Source organism: Elephas maximus, chromosome 16 (genome assembly GCF_024166365.1).
Source record: "Elephas maximus indicus isolate mEleMax1 chromosome 16, mEleMax1 primary haplotype, whole genome shotgun sequence".
Classification (NCBI taxonomy): Eukaryota; Metazoa; Chordata; class Mammalia; order Proboscidea; family Elephantidae; genus Elephas; species Elephas maximus.
The window spans coordinates 40,331,537-40,352,685 of NC_064834.1; the positions used below are offsets into that span (position 1 = coordinate 40,331,537).

The 21,149-nt window shown below is 40.7% G+C and overlaps 3 protein-coding genes across 3 annotated transcripts in view; all 3 read right to left on the reverse strand.

Moving 5' to 3' along the window:
* LOC126059966 (lysosomal acid lipase/cholesteryl ester hydrolase-like) overlaps nucleotides 1-3,100 on the reverse strand; it is a 136,187-nt gene extending 133,087 nt beyond the window's left edge. The window contains exon 1 of the mRNA XM_049856034.1: nucleotides 3,017-3,100. The gene's annotated coding sequence lies outside the window, so the exon portion shown is untranslated. The remainder of the gene's footprint in view (nucleotides 1-3,016) is intronic.
* LOC126059963 (lysosomal acid lipase/cholesteryl ester hydrolase-like) overlaps nucleotides 1-3,100 on the reverse strand; it is an 89,332-nt gene extending 86,232 nt beyond the window's left edge. Inside the window, exon 1 of the mRNA XM_049856031.1 lies at nucleotides 3,017-3,100. The gene's annotated coding sequence lies outside the window, so the exon portion shown is untranslated. The remainder of the gene's footprint in view (nucleotides 1-3,016) is intronic.
* LOC126059962 (lysosomal acid lipase/cholesteryl ester hydrolase-like) overlaps nucleotides 1-3,100 on the reverse strand; it is a 40,363-nt gene extending 37,263 nt beyond the window's left edge. The window contains exon 1 of the mRNA XM_049856030.1: nucleotides 3,017-3,100. The gene's annotated coding sequence lies outside the window, so the exon portion shown is untranslated. The remainder of the gene's footprint in view (nucleotides 1-3,016) is intronic.
* Nucleotides 3,101-21,149: the final 18,049 nt, after the last annotated feature.

Genomic DNA, 21,149 nt, shown 5'->3' on the forward strand with positions numbered 1-21,149 from the left:
GATGCATGTATGTATGCCCATAGAAAGACTTGTACAACAATGTTCATGGCAGCTTTGTGTGTAATACCCAAAAATCGAGAAATCCACATGGGTAAATGGATAAAGAAACCCTAGTGTATACATAAAATGGAATACTACTCAGCAATAAAATGGAATGACCACACAACAACATAGATAAATCTCAAAATAATTATGCTGAGTGAAAGAACCAAACAAAAAAAGCATATGGCATGATGCCATTTATATAAAACTATATAAAATGCAACTTATTCTATATTGTCAGAAAGCAAATCAATGAGGAAAGGAGAGAAGGGAGGAAAAGATTACAAGCCTTTTGGGGGTGATGGGTATGTTCATTATCTTGATTGTGCTGATGTACCCGTAGGTGTATAAGTATGCCCAAACTGACAAAATTATACACTTAAAATATGACTTGCTATTGTATGTCAAAGATCCCAGTTAATGTGCTCAGCTGCTAGCTGAAAGGTTGGAGGTTCGAGTCCACCCAGAGGTAGACTTGAAAGGAAGGCCTGGTGATCTACTCCCGAAAAAATCAGCCACTGAAAATCCTACGGAGCACAGTTCTACTGTGACATACACGGGGTCACAATGAATCCGAGTTAACTAGAAGGCAACTTTTGTTTTTAAATTATATGTTAATTATACCTCAATAACCAAACCGTATCCATCAAGTGGATTCCAAAGCATAGAGACCCTATAGGACACAGCAGAACTGCCCCATTGGGTTACCAAAAAGCAGCTGGTGGATCTGAACTGCCAACCTTTTGGTCAGCAGCCAAACTCTTAACCGCTGTGCCACCAGGGCTCTGTGACTTGTATTTAAACTGATATTCCATGTCTTTAATTAGGTCTGCATGTAAATAAATTGGTTTTCAGATGTTAAAAGTGAATTGACTATAGGTGGAACACAGGGCACTTTTAGGGCCGTGAAACTATTCTGTATATTACCCATTTGTCAAAATCCATAGGACTGTATAACACAAACCATGAACCCTAATATAAACTACGGACTTTAGTTAATAATAACACGTCAATATTGGTTCATCAATTGTAACAAATGTACTACATGGATGCAAGATGTTATAATAGGAGAAGGACTCTACCTAGCACAAACTGTTTGCACTCAACTGCTAGCCAAAGGTTGAACCCACCCAGTGGCACCTTGGAAGAAAAGGCCTGATGCTCTGCCTTTCATTAAGATTATAGCCAATAAAATCCTATGCAAGAAAACCCCATGGAGCAGTTACACTCTATAACACACAGGGTCACCGTGAGTCAGGATCGGCTCAACGGCAATTAACAACAACAAAAACAGTAACAGAAACAGTGGCCAATGGGTCAGGGGATATTTGGGAACCCTGTACTTTCTGTACAACTTTTCTATAAAACTAAAGCTGCTCTAAAAATTAAATCTATAAAAAAGGGAATTGATTCTCTCCTAAAGTTATTTCTCTGAGCAGTTGTGACCCTCGAACTTCTTGACAGAAGGAATGTGGTCTTGAGTCTGTGTTGGCAGGGAAGCCCAAAGCTTTTACTCACAAGTTTTTATTTCTTTATGGTAGTTGGGAAGAGTTGCACAGCCCCAGGTTACCTGTTACCATAAATACCACCTCCCAAAACTTCATTATTATTAGGGAATAAGGAGTAGATTGAAATGGAAAAATTAAAGGTTATGACAAGTTAGAATAACATTTGGCAGTAGCTGCTTTCGACGTAGCACCTAGCCTACAGAACTTGGACCAGCTGGCCAGAGGAATTTTCATGAGAGTTAACAGCTGATGTTACTCAAAGGCAAATGGGTCACTGAATTAATTCTCCTCCCAACACAACACTGGCCACATTTCTCAACATATTCGTCAAGCAGGTCTTATAACGCTGATAAGTGAGAAATTCAAAGGAGAAAAAGCTCCCTCCAGGGATGTTCTCTGGTCCTCTTACCCCAGGCTGGGCCTGGTGTCCTTTTCTGGGCTCTTTTAAAAGTACCTTTGGAAACCCTGGTGGTGTAGTGGTTAAGTGCTACCACTGCTAACCAAAAGGTTGGCAGTTTGAATCCACCAGGTGCTCCTTGGAAACTCTATGGGGCAGTTCTACCCTGTCCTATAGGGTCACTATGAGTCAGAATTGACTCCACCGTTTCGGGTTTTAGCACCTTCATCCCAGGTCTTTCTACGTTGTGCCTGTCTGCTCTCATTTTATCCCAGCTCAGGAGGACAGAGGCCGTGTTGATTCAACTTTGTACCTCCAAGACTTAGCTAAGAGCCTACAGACCTTGAAAAATAGGGTAGGGGAGGTCCACCAGTTCGTGGCTGAAGAAAGACACCAAAGCAGCTTACCATTTAGCTTTGTAGTAACAACAACGGTGGCGGCTGCTCCTACTTAAGCTCTTGCTTTGTGCCAGACACCGCAAGCAGCGCTTCTCATTTACTATGTAAATTCCTCCTCCAGCAGTACTGTTAAACCCAATCTTATTTGGAATCTGAGGTTCACCCAAGTTAAGTACCCAAAGCAAAATCTCATCAGGTTAAATAGCTGTATTGCGGGATTTTATTCAGGACTGTTGCCAAAGTAAGCTCTCAGGCACGCCCTTGGCTAATGAGTTAAGACAGGCAAGACAGGCTGGCTGCGGTAGCTAACGAGAGGAGAGGATCAAAAAGGAGGAGAGCTGGGAATCAGAAATCCCAGGTGGCCCCGCAATTCGGGGACCTGGGCAGTTTCGCTGACTGGCGACTGCTAGTACCCAGGAAACCTGAGAGCTCTGTCTTCCTGGGTCCTTGGGAGGTGCCTTGGGCCACCTGCCGCAGAAAAGGCACCAATAGCTACCCCATGCAAGACCCACCCGGCTCCAGGAGCAGAGGGCCCTGCACAGGCTCAGGGTCGCAGGGACTGAGCATCTGGGGACAGCGCGCGGCCTCCCCGCAGAGCCCGTGCAGAGAGGCCGGGCGTGGGCTCCTACGCCGCATCCGCAACTGGTGGCGCGGCCAGGACCTGCACTCACCTGGAGCTGCTGTACGTGGCAGCTGTCCGGGGTCCCTGTGTCCACTCACTGTGGCCGGGGCGCTGTGAGTGGATTTGTAGGGACCAGAGGCGGCTCCCCCGGGAGGCGGGTCCCTGGCCTACCCGCGCCGCCCATCAGAGCTGCCAACGACCTGGAAGTACCACGAAGGCTCCGCCCCCGCCGAGCGCCGCCGGGGCGAGGAGTCAAGGGGCCAGGGTGGAGCATGCGCCCTAAGTCGGCCGAAGAGGGTCTGAGCCAGGCGGTGCCCTCGCCTCCGCCTCCCAGCCGGGCTGGTCTCCGGGTCCACTGCGCCCCCGCTGGGAAGAACGGGAAACTGCACCATTCCCCGGGAGGGCCGCGCTAGCCTAGTCTCTCAGGGGCGGCTTATGTGCCTATGTCTCTGCCCGAGGAGTTCCTGCGCGGCTGGCAGCCCGAGCGCTTGGCACAGAGTATGCGGGCTCTATGAGTGAAAATAATAATGACTCTGTGTATTCCTTCCATCTTCTTTTCATGCTTCCTGCATCCTTTAATATTTTCCCGGTAGAATCCTTCACTACTGCAACTTGAAGTTTTTCTTCAGTTCTTTCAGCTTTAGAAATGCTTTTGGTTTTCTATCTCCACCTCTTTGCGCCTGTCATTATAATACTTTACTTTGTCTTCTCGAGATGCCCTTTGAAATCTTCTGCTCAGTTCTTTTACTTCATTGTTTCTTCCTTTTCCTTTAGCTACTCTATGTCCAAGAGCAAGTTTCAGAATCTCCTCTGACATCCATTTTGGTCTTTTCTTTCTTTTTAATGACCTCTTGCTTTCTTTATGTATGAGGTCCTTGATGTCACTCCACAATTCATCTGGTGTTCAGTCATTAGTATTCAACACATCAAATCTATTCTTGAGATGGCCTCTAAATTCAGGTGGGATATACTCAAGGTCCTACTTTGGCTCTCATCCACTTGTTCTCTTTTTCTTCAGTTTTAACTTGAACTTGCATATGAGCGATTGATGGTCTGTTCCACAGTCGGCCCCTGCCTTGTTCTTACTGATGATTTTGAGCTTTTCCATTGTCTCTTTGCACAGACGGTAGACATTCAACCATTTCAAAGGTAGCATATGATCAGGAACCAATGGTGCTGAAGGAAGAAGGCCAAGCTGCTCTGACGGCACTGGTGAAAAACAACGCTCCAGGAATTGATGGAATATCAATTGAGATGTCTCAACAAATGGATGCAACGCTAGAAGTGTTCACTTGTCTAGGCCAAGAAATTTGGAAGACAGCTACCTGGCCAACCAACTGGAAGGGATCCATATTTATGCCTATTCCCAAGAAAGGTGATCCATCCAAATGTGGAAATTATCGAACAATACCATTAATATCACATGCAAGCAAAATTTTGTTGAAGATCATTCAAAAGCAGCTGTAGCAATATATCAACAGGGAACTGCCAGAAATTCAGGCCGGATTCAGAAGAGGATGTGGAACCAGGGATATCATTGCTGACGTCAGATGGATCCTGGCTGAAAGCAGAGAATGCCAGAAGGATGTTTACCTGTGTTTTATTGACTACACAAAGGCATTTCACCGTGTGGATCCTAACAAATTATGGATAACATTGTGAAGAATGGGAATTCCAGAACACTTTATTGTGCTCATGAGGAACCTCTACGTAGATCAAGAGGCAGGTGTTAGGACAGAACAAGGGGATACTGATTGGTTTAAAGTCAGGAAAGGTGTGCGTCAGGGTTGTATTCTTTCACCATACCTATTTAATCTGTATGCTGAACAAATAATACGAGAAGCTAGACTATATGAAGAAGAACAGGGCATAAGAATTGGAGGAAGACTCATTAACAACCTGCATTATGCAGATGACACAACCTCGCTTGCCGAAAGTGAAGAGGACTTGAAGCACTTATTGACAAAGATCAAAGACCACAGCCTTCAGTATGGATTACACCTCAATATAAAGAAAACAAAAATCCTCACAACTGGACCAATAAGCAACATTATGAAAAATGGAGAAAAGTTTGAGTTTCTCAAGGATTTCATTTTACTTGGATCCACAAACAACAGCCATGGAAGCAGCAGTCAAGAAATCAAAAGACCCATTCATTGAACAAATCTGCTGCAAAGGACCTCTTTAAAGTGTTGAAAAGCAAAGATGTCACCTTGAAGACTAAAGTGCACCTGACCCAAGCCATGGTATTTTCAATCGTATCATATGCATGTGGAAGCTGGACAATGAATAAGGAAGACCAAAGAAGAATCAACGCCTTTGAATTGTGGTGTTGGTGAAGAATATTGAATATACCATGGGCTGCCAAAAGAATGAACAAATCTGCCTTGGAAGAAGTACAACCAGAATGCTCCTTAGAAGCAAGGATGGGAAGACTGTGTTTTACATACTTTGGGCATGTTGTCAGGAGGGATCAGTCCCTGGAGAAGGACATCACGCTTGGTAAAGTACAGGGTCAGCAGAAAAGAGGAAAACCTTCAATGAGATGGACTGACACAATGGTTACAACAATGGGCTCAAACATAACAATGATTGTGAGCACAGCACAGGACGGGGCAGTGTTTCGTTCTGTGGTACGTAGGGCCGCTGAGTCGGAACCGAATCTACAGCACCTAACAACAACAACAACATAAATGAAAATAAATTTTATACTCCATGTAAAGTGCTTAGCATTATGCCTGGCATGAAGTAAGCCTGTAATACATACTATTTTCATTATTATCAAAGATTTGGTAAAAAAAAAAAAAAAGGAAGAAACATAATATTAGTATAAAAAGATTATTTATTAATCATTTCATTCAACAAAAATTTTATTGAGCACCTATCTTAGTCATCTAGTGCTGCTATAACAGAAATACCACAACTGGATGGCTTCAGCAAAGAGAAATTTATTTTCTCACAGTCTAGTAGGATCGAAGTCTAAATTCAGGGCCTCAGCTCCGGGGGAAGGCTTTCTCTCTCTGTTGGCTCTAGGGGAAAGTCCTTGGCATCGGTCTTTCCCTGGACTAGGAGCTTCTCCGCACAAGAACCCCACGTCTAAAGGATGCACTCTGCTCCCGGCACTGCTTTCTTGGTTGTATGAGGTCCCCAACCCTTTGCATGCCTACCCTTCCTTTTATCTCTTGTAAGATAAAAGGTGGTCCAGGCTGCACCCCAGGGAAACTCCCTTTACATTGGATCAGGGATGTGACCTGAGCAAAGGTGTTACATCCCACCCTAATCCTCTTTAGCCACAGACAGAGCTTATGATTTCTAATACATAGGAAGATCACAAAATGGAGGACAAACACACAATACTACGAATCATGGTCTAACCAAGTTGACACATTTTGGGGGGACACAGTTCAATCCACGACAGCACCTACCATGTGCTCAATTTTATTGAGCACCTATCTTAGTCATCTAGTGCTGCTATAACAGAAATACCACAACTGGATGGCTTCAGCAAAGACGCTGGGGGTATAGGAGCCAACCAAAAAAGGTCCACATATTCCTGGGGCATATATTCTAATGAGAAGAGACACCATGAACAAATAATTATATATAAGTTGGTGGTAAGTGCTGTGAAGAACAATAAAGCAAAGCAACAGCATCAATGAAGAATGTTGCTATATTTAAATTTATGGTGAAGAGAGAAGGACTCACTGATGAAGTGACACATGAGCACAGACAGGAAGTGGTTGAGAGCCATGTGGATACCGAGGAAAGGGCATTCTAGGGTGGGCAATAGCAAATGCAAAGGCCTGAGGCAGGAATATTCCTAGTGTGTTCTAGCAAGAGCAATTAGGCCAGCATGGCTGGAACAGAATGTACAAGATGGAGTGGTAGAAGTTGAAGTCCTAAAGGTACTTGGGTGCCTTAGAATCCTTGTGTAGTTCATGGTAAAGATTCTGCCTTTTCCTCTGACCACACTGAGAAGCCAATGGAGGGTTTTCAGTATGACAACTTGATTTGGCTTGCAGTTTAGGAGGATCATTCTGGCTGCTGGGGTCAAGTATGGAAGCAGGGAGACTAGAAGGCTGCTGCAGTAAACCAAGGAACAGTTAATGATGCCTTGGACCAGGGTGATGATGGCAGCGAAGATGGAAAAAAATAGATCTAGCTCTTACTTACTACCTGAGAATTATATTCCATTCCCACTCATTTTTAGTTTGTTTTGTTTTGTTTTTGAGGGCTAGGCACTCTGCTGGCTGTTGGGAATTCAGACCTAAACAATACCTGGCTCCTACCTCCAGAGTGTAGGGCATGAGGAAGGGAGTTAGGGAACCTGAGCCTCAGAACAGGAAGGCAGAGTTCTCCAGGCAGTGTGAAAAAAAAAATTTTTTTTTTTTAGTGTAGGTGTGGAAAAATCTAGGCTGAACAGATTTTTCAGCCATTAAAACATACACTGTTGTCTCACCCTTCATTGCCAGTAGGTGACAGCAACCCTCCAGGAAGAGTATATCTCTGTTTCTACATTTGGGCCTTAAGAGGAAAGTCCATCCCTACTAGCACTGATACTTAAGGCCTCAGTGTCACAATCTGCCTTTGACCCTGTTTCCCTACCCCACCCCACCCCACCCCACCCCATTTCATCGTTTAGGAGTTCTAGCTATTCCATCTCTCAGTGCTCAGCAAATTCCAGTGACTGCCCCGCCTCCCAGAGGAAGGTAAATTAAATGTGTCTTGCTTTGTTTTGTTTCCATTGGAAACTCTGGCAAAAGGTATATTGGCATGCAGTTGAAACCACCAGGTAAAATAGTTTCGGGAAAAACAGTTTGCGATGCCTGAACTTAGCACAGCATATGTCTGAACTTAGCATGGCATACAACAGACCTCTGTGATCTGCTCCTGCCTATGTCTCCTGTCCCATTTTTGGTCACATACTCCCTCAGACCCTAAATTCCACTCGTGTAAAAACTTGCAATTCCCAAGAGCTCATTCTTTTTATGGGTAATGTATTCTACTTGGAATGCCTTCACCACCCCATTCTCTGCCACGAAGCCCCACCCCCGACCTGCCAGAACAGTTATTCATTTTCTAGGATTTGGCTCAAAAAATACCTTGTCCTTGAAACCTACTTCTCCACTTCACATGCCCCTTACCTCACCCCAGATATATTTATTCTGAATCAGTTGATCAAAAACAAATTGTTAAAACAAAGTACTGTTCGAAAACAATATTTCCAGTATTGATTTTTTATGTATTAGTAATACTGTCTTGGAAGAAGTACAGACAGAATGCTCCTTAGAAGCAAGAATGGCGAGACTTCATCTCACATATTTTGGACATGTTATCAGACTCCTGTCCAGAGGCAGGATGAGAAGGTGGGAAGGGACGCAAACAGGTTGAATGGACACAGGGAACCCGGGGTGGAAAGGGGAAGTGTGCTGTCACATTGTGGGGATTGCAACTGATGTCACAAAACAATATGTGTATAAATTTTTGTACGAGAAATTAACTTGAGCTGTAAACTTTCACCTAAAGCACAATAATAATAAAAAAAGAATATTAAGTGAGTTAATACTTTTTAATACATGGAAAGTGTTTAAACAATGCTTGGCAAATACTAAATACCCAGTTGTTATCTGTTTTTTTAAATTACATAAGTAATATTTCTGTTATCCCATAATAATCCAAGTATTTTAAAGAAAAAGTAGAAAATGAGAATAACTAAAACAAACAAAAACCTACCATGATTTCTCATCAGCCAGAAAAAACCTTTGGAAATACTTGCTGTGTATCACATTTGCACACAAATAATTATTTAATTTTTACAACAATTAAAGCATTTTATATATAAAGTTTTGCACCCTCTTTTTTAGGTTTATGTGTATGTTTCTAATTTATTTTGACTAGTTAGGTCATCAGATTATTTGAACATATTTCTGAGATTTAAAAACAATTTATGTTCAGCTTTGCTTATGTTGTCCAAAAGCAAGTTTACTGAACATAGAAATTTACAACCATTGATTAAGGTATGGACTCTGATATCATTTTCAAACTCTTATCCCTTTTAAATTTAAAGCAGCTTTGTCCTTTTCTAAGTTAGTTTGATGTTGAACATTTATAATTAATTGGGAAGATAGTTTTTAGGGTGTTATATTAAAACAATAGTTACGAGACTAGACTACGTTTCAGAAAATACTGGAGTTCTATCAATTGATAATAAGTGTTCTGCAGGACAAATGGATGCTAGTGGCGTTTTTTATGCTAAAGTTTCCTTTAGAAATACATACTGAATGTAAGAAAAATACCAGATACTTATCATCTGGAGACATTAGTGGTTGTTAAGTGCGAAGTGGGAGCCCTGGGATCGCGGTGGTTAAGAGTTCGGCTACTAACGAAAAGCTCAGCAGTTCGAATCCACTGGTTGCTCCTTGGAAACCCTATGGAGAAGTTCTACTCTGTCTCATAAGGTCACTATGAGTCAGAACTGACTCAACAGCAACTGGTTTGGTTTTAGGTGGGAAGTATTTGTTTCCCAGCTCACAAAGTGATACTGACTAATACGCAACCTGAGGCAAAGTACATAACTTTGTTATCCCTCAACTTCTCACCTATAAAAGAGGCGGTGACTAGTACCTCCTCACTCATAACATTATTGGGAAGATTACAAGAGGAATATCCATGTAAAGTGTTCAATTGGACTCATGGAAAACACTCAGTAAATGGTACTGTTTGATTCTCATTAAGATGAGATAATCTCACTTTTAAGAAATGCTGTATTGAAAACCAGTCTGGTAGTTCTTCGTGAATTAATCGCAGAGTTACCATATGACTCAACAATTCTACTCCTATGTATCTATCCAAGAGAAATGAAATGGTATGTCCATATAAAAAATTGTACACAAATGTTTATAGCAGCATTATTCATAATACCAAAAAGTGGAAACAACCCCAATGTCCTTCAACTGAGGCATGGGTAAACAAAATGTGGTATAGCCTTAAAATATGATCTGGAAATGAAAAGGAATGAAATATTGATACATGCTATATTATGGGTGAACTTTGAAAACATTATGCTAAGTGAAAGAAGCCAGTCACCAAAGGCCATTGCATAATTCCATGTATATGAAATGTCCAGAATAGGCAAATGTATAGTGACAGAAAAGAAATTATTGGTTGCTGGTGGTGCACTAGTTAAGAGGTATGGCTGCTAACCAAAAGGTCAGCAGTTTGAATCTACCAGGTGCTCCTTGGAAACCCTATGTGGCAGTTATACTCTGTCCTATAAGGGTCACTATGAGTTGGAATGACTCGATGGCAACATGTTTGTTTTATTTTTATTTTACTTTATTTTAATTTAGTGGCTGCAGGAAGTGAGTAGAGGGTAGGAAGTGATGGTTGATGGGTATGGAGTTTCTTTTAGGAGTAATGAAGATATTCTAAAATTAGATAAAAGTAGATAGCGGGATAGTTGCACAACACTAGTGAATATCTTAAAAAATTCTGAATTGTACACTTAAAGGGTGAATTTTATGGCTTGTGCATTGTATCTCAAAAAACTGTTTAAAAAATATATATCTGAAAAGACTGGTGTTAAAAGAATTTCAGGAGGTGGGGCAAAGATGGCAAAATAGACGTGTCCAGTGAGCCCTTTTACAGCAAAGACCCCAAAAAACAAGTGAAATGAGTATATTTATGACAAGCTAGGAGCCCTGAACATCAAAGGCAAACTTAGAAAATGAACTGAGCAGCAGGGGGAGGAAGAGATGGTTCAGAAGAGAAGAGGAGTTACCAGACCTGAATCATGGGGAGCCCTCAGGCACCATTTCTGGGAGCAGCAGCGGGCTGGTATTCACGTTCGGCCACGGTTTCCACAGGGAGAAGCAGCCAGCCACACAGCCTACTCACATCTCCGGGACCAGAGAAGAATGGCACTCTCGGCAAAAGCTAAGTACTTGAGTATATTTTACTGCACCCCCCCCACCCCCGGCTCCTAAGCTGGCTCAGTGGCTGATTTCCCTGGGCCTGAGAGAGGCTCTGTTGACCACCTAGAGCCATCCTCCCAGCCTTGGAGAAAGAATAAATTGGCAACTGGGGGAAAAGATAATTTGCCAGCTCCACTAACTGGTGGCTCTAAGGAAAGAAGCGGCTTCTGTCCACACATAAATGGTCCATGGACTTTGAGTACCTTTCCCCCCTGCATGGACCTGTGTGGGCCTATTTCAGGAGAATAGGCCTTTGGTGGCAGACTACAACTGTTTCAGCTATGCGGTGGAGAGGTGGGTGTTTGATGTTTGGCACCACTTTGCTTATTAAACAAGGTCCTTACCTACCCACATCAGGGGCCTATGGACTAGTGGCTCCACTCAGGTCACCCAGCCACCCATTATAGTGATCAAAGTATAACTGGTACCTCCCAAGATTTACAACTAAAAACTTTGGGTGCCCATGGTCTGTCTGCGGAACTGACCCACCTGTACACTCTAGAGAAAAGGGACGTGCTTCCCTCAGAGACACTTGGGGGACAATTCTCAGCCCACACCTTGTTCAGAGCGTGACCCCCTGCTGCAACCAGATACCAGTACCTACACCAATCAACCCTGCCCTGCTAAGACTGTAGGACAGAGCCTGTACCACACACTTGATGGCCAGCTACCTGGACATCTGAGCTGAATCCATACAAGAAAAGAGAATGGACTCCTAGACTGATATACCTGATAACAGCTCTAACCATCTGGAGACAGGACGTCAGAGCTTCAAAGTTGAAAATGATCAAGGTAGCTCCCTCAACCAACCCATTTGGGTATGGCAAAACAAAACAAAGCAAGAACCTAGGACACAGTTAGCAAACATAAAATAAACTAATACAATAACTTATAGATGGTCCAGAGACAAAAGTCACTATCAAATCACATAAAGAAACAGATCATGATAACTTCACCAAGCTCTCAAAACAAAGAATCAAGGGATCTTCAAGATGAAAGTGCCTTCCTGTAATTACCAGATGCAGAATACAAAAGATTAATATACAGAACCCTTCAAGATATCAGGAAGGAAATGAGGCAATACGCAGAATAAGCCAAGAAAGACACAGATAAAGAAGTTGAAGAAATTAAAAAGGTTATTTGAGAATATAATGAAAAATTTAATAAGCTGGAAAAATCCATAGACAGACAGCAATCAGAAATTGAGAAGATTAACAATAAAATTACAGAATTAGGCAATTCAATAGAACGTCAGAGGAGAAGACTTGAGCAAGTGGAAGGCAGAACTTGTGGACGTGAAGATAAAGCACTTGGCACCAATATATTTGAAGAAAAATCAGACAAAAGAATTTTAAAAAATGAAGAAATCTTAAGAATCATGTTAGACTCTCTCAAGAGAAATAACCTACGAGTGATTGGAGTACTAGAATAGGGAGGGATAACAGAAAATACAGACAGAATTGTTGAAGATTTGTTGCCAGAAAGATTTCCTGATATAATGAAAAAGGAGAAGATATCTATCCAAGATGCTCATTGAACTCCACATAAGGTAGATCTTAAAAGAAAGTCATCAAGACATATTATAATCAAACTTGTCAAAACCAAAGATAAAGAGAGAATTTTAAGAGCAGCTAGGGATAAACAAAAAGTCACCTACAAAAGAGAGTCAATAAGAATAAGCTCGGGCTACTCAGCAAAACCTATGCAGGTAAGAAGACAATGGGATGACTTATATAAAGAATTGAAGGAAAAAAATTGCCAGCCAAGAATCATATATCCAGCAAAACTGTCTCTCAAATATGAAGGTGAAATTAGGACACTTCCAGATAAGCCAAAGTTTAGGGAATTTGTAAAAACCAAACCAAAACTACAAGAAATACTAAAGGGAGTTCTTTGGTTAGAAAATCGATAATATCAGGTATCAACCCAAGCCTAGAACACTGGACAGAGCAACCAGATGTCACCCCAGATGGGGAAATCACAAAAATAAATCAAGATAAAAAACGCTCAAAACAGGGAAACAGCAATGTTATTACGTAAAAGAAGACAACACTAAAAAAATGGAGAAGGACTAAGAAATGTAGTCACAGATCTTTCATACGGAGAGGAAGACAAGGCGAAACAAAGAAATAAAAGATAGGTTTACATTTAGAAAAATAGGGGTAAATATTAAGGTAACCACAAAGGAGACAAGCTATCCTACACATCAAAATAAAGTATAAGAAAAAAATAGAGACTCAGCAGAAATGAAATCAACGACAACGAATAAGATGAAAAGACAATATATAAAGATAAACTACTCAGCACAAAAAATTAAGTGGGAAAAAGAAACTGTCAACAACACACAAAAAAAAGACATCAAAATGATAGCACTAAATTCATAAAAAAATAAATAAAATAATTACCCTGAATGTAAATGGACTAAATGCACCAATAAAGAGACAGAGAGTGGCAGAATGGATCAAAAAACATGATCCATCTATATGCTGCCTACAAGAGACACACCTTAGACTTAGAGACACAAACAAACTAAAACTGAAAGGATGGAAAAAATATGTCAAGCAAACAACAATCATAAAAGAGCAGGAGTGGCAATATTAATTTCTAACAAAATAGACTTTAATGTTAAATCCATCAGAAGGCATAAGGAAGGACACTATATAATGATTAAAAGGACAATACACCAGGGGGATATAACCACATTAAATATTCATGCACCAAATGACAGGCCTGCAAGATACATAAACTCTAACAGCATTGAAAAATGAGATAGACAATTCCACAATTACAGTAAGAGACTTCAACTCACCACTTTCGATGAAGGACAGGACATCCAGAAAGAAGCTCGATAAAGACATGGAAGATCTGAATGCTAAAATAAACCACCCTCACATTATAGACACATACAGAACATGCCACCCAACAGCAGCTAAGTATGCTTTCTTTTCTAGTGCACATGGAACATTCTCTAGAATAGACCACAAATTAGGTCACAAAGCAAGCCTTAGCAGAATCCAAAACATTGAAATATTACAAAGCATCTTCTCTGACCATAAGGCCATAAAAGTAGAAATCAATAACAGAAAAAGCAATGAAAAAAAATCAAACACTTGGAAGCTCAAGAATACCCTGCTCAAAAAAGACTGGGTTATAGGAGACATTAAGGGGGGAAATAAAGAAACTCATAGAATCCGATGAGAATGAAAACACTTCCTATCAAAACCTTTGGGGCATAGAGAAAGTGGTACTCAGAGGTCAATTTATATCAATGAATGCACACATACAAAAAGAAGAAAGGGCCAAAATCAAAGAATTATCCCTACATCTTGAACAAATAGAAAGAGAGCAACAAAAGAAACCCTCAGGCATGAAAAGAAAGCAAATAATAAAAATTACAGCAGAATTCAACGAAATAGAAAATGGAAAAACAATTGAAAGAATTAACAAGACCAAAAGCTGGTTATTTGAAAAAATTAACAAAATTGATAAACCACTGGCCAAAGTGACAAAAGAAAAACAACAGAGAAAGCAAATAACCCGAATAAGAAATGAGATGGGCAATATTTCAACAGACTCAACCAAAATTAAAAGAATCACATCAGATTACTATGAAAAATTGTACTCTAACAAACTTGAAAACTTAGAAGAAACGGATGAATTCCTAGAAACACACTACCTACCTAAACTAACACAAACAGAGGTAGAACAACTAAATAGACCCAGAACAAAAGAAGAGGTTGAAAAGGTAATCAAAAAACTCCCAACAAAAAAAAAGCCCTGGCCCAGACAGCTTCACTGCAAAGTTCTACCCAGAGAAAGGTAACACCACTACTACTAAGAGTATTTCAGAGCATAGAAAAGGACGCAATACTCTCAAACTCATTCTATAAAGCCAGTATATCCCTGTAAAGACAGGTAAAAAAAAAGACACCACAAAAAAAGAAAATTATAGACCTATATCCTTCATGAACGTAGATGCAAAAATCCTCAACAAAATTCTAGCCAATAGAATTCAACAACACATAAAAAAAAATAATTCACAATGACCAAGTGGGATTCATACTAGTTATGCAGGGATGGTTCAACATTAGAAAAATAATTAATGTAATCCATCATATAAAGAAACCAAAAGGAAAGAATCACATGATTTTATCAATTGATGAAGAAAAGGCATTTGACAAAGTTCGACACCCATTCATGATAAAAATGCTCAGCAAAATAGGAATAGAAGGAAAATTCCTCAACATAATAAAGGGTGTTTATACAAAGCCAATAGCCAACATCATCCTAAATGGGGAGAGTCTGAAAGCATTCCCCCTGAGATTGAGAACCAGACAAGGATACCCTTTATCACCACTCTTATTCAACATTGTGCTGGAGGTCCTAGCCAGAGCAATTAGGCAAGATAAAGAAAAAAAGGGCATCCAGATTGGCAAGGAAGAAGTAAAAGTATCTCTATTTGCACATGAGATCATGTTATACACAGAAAACACTAAAGAATCCTCAGGAAAACTACTGAAACTAATAGAAGAGTTCAGCAGAGTTTTAGGATACCAGATAAACATACAAAAATCGGTTGGATTCCTCTACACCAACAAAAAGAACATCGAAGAGGAAATCACCAAATCAATACCATTTAGAGTAGCCCCCAAAAAGATAAAACACGTAGGAATAAATTTTACCAGAGACGTAAAAGACTTATACAATGAAAATTACAAAACACTACTGCAAGAAACCAAAAGTTACGTAAGTGGAAAAGTATGTGTTGCTCATGGATGGGAAGACTTAACATTGCAAAAATGTCTATTTTACCAAAAGCAATCTATAGATACAATGCATTTATGATCCAAACTCCCACAGCATTTTTTAATGAGATGGAGAATCAAATCACCAACTTCATATGGAAGGGAAAGAAGCCCCGGAAAAGTAAAGCATTACTGAACAAGAAGAAAAAAGTGGGAGGCCTCACCCTACCTGAATTTAGCACCTATTATACTGCCACAGTAGTCAAAACAGGCTGGTACTGGTACAACAACAGATACATAGACCAATGGAACAGAATAGAGAATCCAGACATAAATCCATCCACATATGAGCACTTGATATTTGACAAAGTTACAAAGTCAGTTAAATGCGGAAAAGACAGTCTTTTTAACAAATGGCGCTGGCATAACTAGATATTCATCTGCAAAAAAAGTAAAACAAGACCCATTCCTCAAACCATGCACAAAAAAGAACTCAAAATGGATCAAAGACCTAAATATAAAATCTAAAATGATAAAGATCATGGAAGAAAAAATAGGGACAATGCTAGGAGCCCTAATACATGGCATAAACAGTATAGAAAACAGAACTAATGAAGAAGAGAAACCAGGTAACTGTGAGCTCCTAAAAATCAAACACCTATGCTCATCCAAACCAAAAAGTAAAAAGATTACCTACAGTCTGGGATCAAGTTTTTAGCTATGACATTTCCAATCAGCGCCTGATCTCTAAAATCTACATGATACTGCAAAAACTCAACCACAAAAAGACAAATAACCCCATTAAAAAATGGGCAAAAGATATGAACAGACACTTCACTAAAGAAGATCTTCAGGTAGCTAACAGATACATAAGGAAATGCTCACGATCATTAGCCATTAGGGAAATGCAAATCAAAACTACAATGAGATTCCAGCTCACTCCAAAAAGGCCGGCATTAATCTAAAAAACACAAAATAAAAAATGTTGGAGAGGTTGTGGCGAGACTAACACTTCTACACTGCTGGTGGGAATGTCAAACGGTACAACCACTTTGGAAATCGATTTGGTGCTTCCTTAAAAAGCTAGAACTCCCATACGATCCAGCAATCCCACTCCTTGGAATAGGTCCTAGAGAAATAAGAGCCTTTATACGAACAGATATATGCACATCCATGTTCATTGCAGCACTGTTTACAATAGCAAAAAGATGGAAGGAACCAAGGTGCCCATCAGTGGATGAATGGGTAAATAAATTACGGTATATTCACACAATGGAATACTATGCATTGATAAAGAACAGTGATGAATCAGTGAAACATTTGGTAACAAGGAGGAATCTGGAAGGCATTATGCTGAGCGAAATTAGTTGCAAAAGGACAAATATTGTACAAGACCACTATTATAACAACTTAAGAAGCAAACAGAGAAGAAAATATTCTTTGATGGTTACGAGAGGGGGAAGGGAGAGTGGATGGGAGAGGGGTGTTCACTAATTAGATGTAGATAAGAACTATTTCAGGTGAAGGGAAAGACAACACACAGTACAGAAGAGGTCAGCACAACTGGACTAAACTAAAAGCAAAGAAGTTTCCTGAATAAACTGAACGCTTTGAAGCCCAGCGTAGCAGGGACAGGGGTTTGGGGACCAGAGTTTCAGGGGACATCTAAGTCAATTGGCATAATAAAATCTATTAAGAAAACATTCTGCATCCCACTTTGGAGAGTGGTGTCTGGGGTCTTAAATGCTAGCAAGCAGCCATGTAAGATGCATCATTTGGTCTCAACCCACCTGGAACAAAGAGAATGAAGAACACCAAAGACACAAGGTAATTATGAGCCCAAAAGACAGAAAGGGCCACATAAACCAGAGACTACATCAGCCTGAGAGCAGAAGAAGTAGATGGTGCCCAGCTACAACAGATGACTGCCCTGACAAGGAACACAACAGAGAGCCCCTGAGGGAGCAAAAGAGCAGTGGGATGCAGGCCCCAAATTCTTGTAAAAAGACCAGACTTAACAGTCTGACTGAGACTAGAATCACCACGTTGGTCATGGTCCCCAGACCTTCTGTTAGCCCAAGACATGAACCATTCCCAAAGCCAACTTTTCAGACAGGGATTGGACTGGACAATGGGATAGAAAAAGATGCTGGTGAAGAATGAGCTTCTTGGATCAAGTAGACACATGAGACTATGTTGGCATCTCCTGTCTGGAGGGGAGATGAGAGGCCAGAGGGGGTCAGAAGCTAGTTGAATGGACACTAAAAAAGAGAGTGGAAGGAATGAGTGTGCTGTCTTATTAGGGGGAGAGCAATTAGGAGTATATAGCAAAGTGTATCCCCCACGTGTCTGTCAGTTTGTCGTACTGTGGGGGCTTGCGTGTTGCTGTGATGCTGGAAGCTACGCCACCGGTATTCAGATACCAGCAGGGTCACCCATGGAGGACAGGTTTCAGCTGAGCTTCCAGACTAAGACAGACTAGGAAGAAGGACCCGGCAGCCTACTTCTGAAAAGTATTAGCCAGTGAAAACCTTATGAATAGCAGTGGAACATTGTCTGATATAGTGCTGAAAGATGAGCCCCCCAGGTTGGAAGGCACTCAAAAGATGACTGGGGGAGAGCTGCCTCCTCAGAGTAGAGTCAACCTTAATGACGTGGATGGAGTAAAGCTTTCAGGACCTTCATTCGCTGATGTGCCACAACTCAAAATGACAAGAAACAGCTGCAAACATCTGTTAATAATTGGAACCTGGAATGTACGAAGTATGAATCTAGGAAAACTGGAAATTGTCAAAAATGAAATGGAACACATAAAAATTGATATCCTAGGCAGTTGTGAGCTGAGGTGGACTGGTATTGGCCGTTTTGAATGGGACAATCATATAGTCTACTATGCTGGGAATGACAACTTGAAGAGGAATGGTGTTGCATTCTTCATCAAAAAGAATGTTTCAAGATCTGTCCTGAAGTACAACACTGTCAGTGATAGGATAATATCCATACACCTACTAGGAAGAACAGTTAATATGACTATTATTCAAATTTACACACCAACCACTAGGTCCAAAAATTAAGAAACAGAAGATTTTTATCAGTTGCTGCAGTCTGAAACTCATCAAACATGCAATCAAGATGCATTGATAATTACTGGCAATTGGAATGTGAAAGTTGGAAACAAAGAAGAGGGATCAGTAGTTGGAAAATATGGCCTTGGTGATAGAAACATTGCCAGAGATCGAATGATAGGATTTTGCAAGACCAATGACTTCTTCATTGCAAATACCTTATTTCACCAACATAAATGACGACTATACACATGGACCTCGCCATATGGAACCCACAGAAATCAAATTGACTACATCTGTGGAAAGAGACGATGGAAAAGCTCAATATCATCTGTCAGAACAAGGCCAGGGGCCGACCGTGGGACAGACCATCAGTTGCTCATATGCAAGTTCAAGCTGAAACTGAACAAAATCAGAGCAAGTCCACAAGAGCCAAAATATGACCTTGAGTATATCTCACCTGAATTTCGAAACCATCTCAAGAATAGATTTGACCCATTGGACACTAGTGACCGAAGACCAGACGAGTTGTGGAATGACATCAAGGACATCATCCATGAAGAAAGCAAGAGGTCATTGAAATGACAGGAAAGAAAGAAAAGACCAAGATGGATGTCAGAGGAGACTCTGAAACTTGCTTTCAAACATCGAGCAGCTAAAGCAAAAGGAGGAATTGATGAAGTAAAAGAACTGAACAGAAGATTTCAAAGGGCATCTCGAGAAGACAAAGTAAAGTATTATAATGATATGTGCAAAGAGCTGGAGATGGAAAACCAAAAAGGAAGAACATGCACAGCGTTTCTCAAGCTGAAAGCATTGAAGAAAAAATTCAAGCCTCGAGTCGCAATAGTGAAGGATTCTATGGGGAAAATATTAAACGACGCAGGAAGCTTCAAAAGAAGATGGAAGGAATACACAGAGTTATTATACCAAAAAGAAGTAGTCGATGTTCAATCATTTCAAGAGGTGGCATATGATCAGGAACCAATGGTACTGAAGGAAGAAGTCATAGCTGCTCTGAAGGAATTGGCGATAAACAAGGCTCCAGGAATTGATGGAATATCAATTGAGATGTTTCAACAAACAGAGGTAGCACTGGAGGTGCTCGCTCGTCTATGCCAAGAAATATGGAAGACAGCTTCCTGGCCAACTGACTGGAAGAGATCCATATTTATGCCTATTCCCAAGAAAGGTGATCCAACCGAATGTGGAAATTATAGAACAATATCATTAATATCACAAGAAAGCAAAATTTTGCTGAAGATCATTCAAAAACAGCTGCAGCAGTTTATTGGCAGGGAACTGCCAGAAATTCAGAAGAGGACATGGAAGCAACGATATCATCGCTGATGTCAAATGGATCCTGGCTGAAAACAGAGAATACCAGAAGGATGTTTACCTGTGTTTTATTGACTACACAAAGGCATTCAAGTGTGTGGATCATAACAAATTATGGATAACATTGCAAAGAATGGGAATTCCGGGACACTTAACTGTGCTCATGAGGAACCTTTACATAGATCAAGAGGCAGTTGTTTGGACAGAACAAGGGGATACTGACTGGTTTAAAGTCAGGAAAGGTGTGTGTCAGGGTTGTATTCTTTCACCATACCTATTCAATCTGTATGTTGAGGAAATAATCCAAGAAGCTGGACTATATGAAGAAGAACAGTATATCAGGATTGGAGGAAGACTTATTAACAACCCGCATTATGCAGATGACACAACCTTGCTTGCTAAAAGTGAAGAGGAATTGAAGCACTTACTAATGAGGATCAAAGACCACAGCCTTCAGTAGGGATTGCACCTCAACATAAAGAAAACAAAAATCCTCACAACTGGACCAATGAGCAACATCGTGATAAATGGAGAAAAGATTGAAGTTGTCAAGGATTTCATTTGACTTGGATCCACAATCAACACCCATGGAAGCAGCAGTTAAGGAACCAAAGGATGCATTGCATTGGGTAAATCTGCTGGAAAGGACTTCCTTAAAGTGTTGAAGAGCAAAGATGTCACCTTGAAAACTAAGGTGCACCTGACCCAAGCCATGGTATTTTCAATTGCATCATATGCATGTGAAAGCTGGACAATGAATAAGGAAGACCGAAGAAGAATTGATGGCTTTGAATTGTGGTGTTGGCAAAGAATATTGAATATACCATGGACTGCCAAAAGAACAAACAAATCTACCTTAGAAGAAGTGTAACCAGAATGCTCCTCAGAAGCAAGGATGGCGAGAGTGCGTCTTACATACTTTGGACATGTCAGGAGGGATCAGTCCCTGGAGAAGGACATCATGCTTGGCAGAGTACGGGGTCAGCAGAAAAGAGGAAGACCTCAACAAGGTGGATTGACACAGTGGCTGCAACAATGAGCTCAAGCATAACAACAATCGT